The 1,224-nt window shown below is 38.4% G+C and overlaps 1 non-coding gene across 1 annotated transcript; it reads left to right on the forward strand.

The window, feature by feature from the left end:
* The first annotated feature begins 650 nt into the window (after positions 1-650).
* On the forward strand, positions 651-757 carry LOC128290990 (small nucleolar RNA R71). Its single transcript, XR_008280768.1, has one exon. It is a non-coding gene; the product is annotated as a small nucleolar RNA R71 (small nucleolar RNA).
* The last annotated feature ends 467 nt before the right edge of the window (positions 758-1,224 follow it).

Genomic DNA, 1,224 nt, shown 5'->3' on the forward strand with positions numbered 1-1,224 from the left:
CAATTGACTCATTTGATCCTCGAGTTTAGTCAATGTTTGTGTTGAATTGGTGCACTTAGACTGAACCTGCTTAACATTTGTTCTCATTGATTGCTTTTTTACCTCAATTCTATCCAGACGTTGACCACATACAATATGGTTACCTAGGTTGACCCTATCATGAGGTTTCTGAAAATAAGGAGGTTGATAATTATTATTTTTAGCTTGTTTTAAACTGTTACCTCCTCCTTCATTTCCTCCCCATCTCAGGTTTGGGTGATCCTTCCAGCCAAGATTATATGTGTTCAAATAAGGGTTTCCACCCCTATTCCTGATGTAGTTTATATTTTCAGTAGGATTATTGATATAATGGAGGAGTGGTTTGTCTCCTCCATGCATAGACGATGTAGAAGTAGATTCAATACGGTTGAGTCTATCCATTATCTACTGATACTTGTCATCCTCTTGTATAATTTTGACCGTAGAGGGTTTCTGGCCATATGTGAATCATTCAATTGGCTAGTAAAAGGAGTTTAATGCCATATTTTCAAAAAATTTGTATTCATCCTTGTACGTTCTATTCATAAGGGCTCCTCTTGTTGCTCCGTCTAATCCTGATTGTTGGTTCGCATCCACCAGTTATAAAATATCTACAGTCACATCCACTCAGAAATCCGTGGTGTGGGCATTTTTTAATCAACATTTTGAAACGTTCCCACGCCTCATAGGAACTTTCTCCCTCAATCTATCTAAAGGCAACAATCTCTCTTCTTAGTTGAATTGCTTTGCTAATCAGGAAGAAAATTCTGTAAGAACTTTCCAATGAGTTCATCCCATGTCGTAATAGACCCTAGTGCCTGGGAGTCTAACCAAGAAAAGGCGTTATCAATCAAAGAGAAGGGGAACAACTAAAGATGAATAGCATCATCAGTGACCCCGTTATACTTAAAAGTATCACAGAGTTGGAGAACCCATTTGAAATGCTGATTGGGGTCCTCTGTCATTGTGCCCCTAAATTGCATATTATTCTAGATCATCTGAATCATCACCGGTTTGATCTCAAAATTATTAGTTGTAATTTTCAGCCTTGCCATACTTTCTTGAACTATGTCCCGACTTGGTAAGGCATAATCCCTTAGGGTTCTCTCATTCCGAGCCATATGTACATTTGCGGGTAGCTGTGGTACTGGTGGGTTTCCTAAGACGTTATTGTCAGTATCATCAAACAAGTTATTTTAATGTGGT

Source organism: Gossypium arboreum, chromosome 3 (genome assembly GCF_025698485.1).
Source record: "Gossypium arboreum isolate Shixiya-1 chromosome 3, ASM2569848v2, whole genome shotgun sequence".
Classification (NCBI taxonomy): domain Eukaryota; kingdom Viridiplantae; phylum Streptophyta; class Magnoliopsida; order Malvales; family Malvaceae; genus Gossypium; species Gossypium arboreum.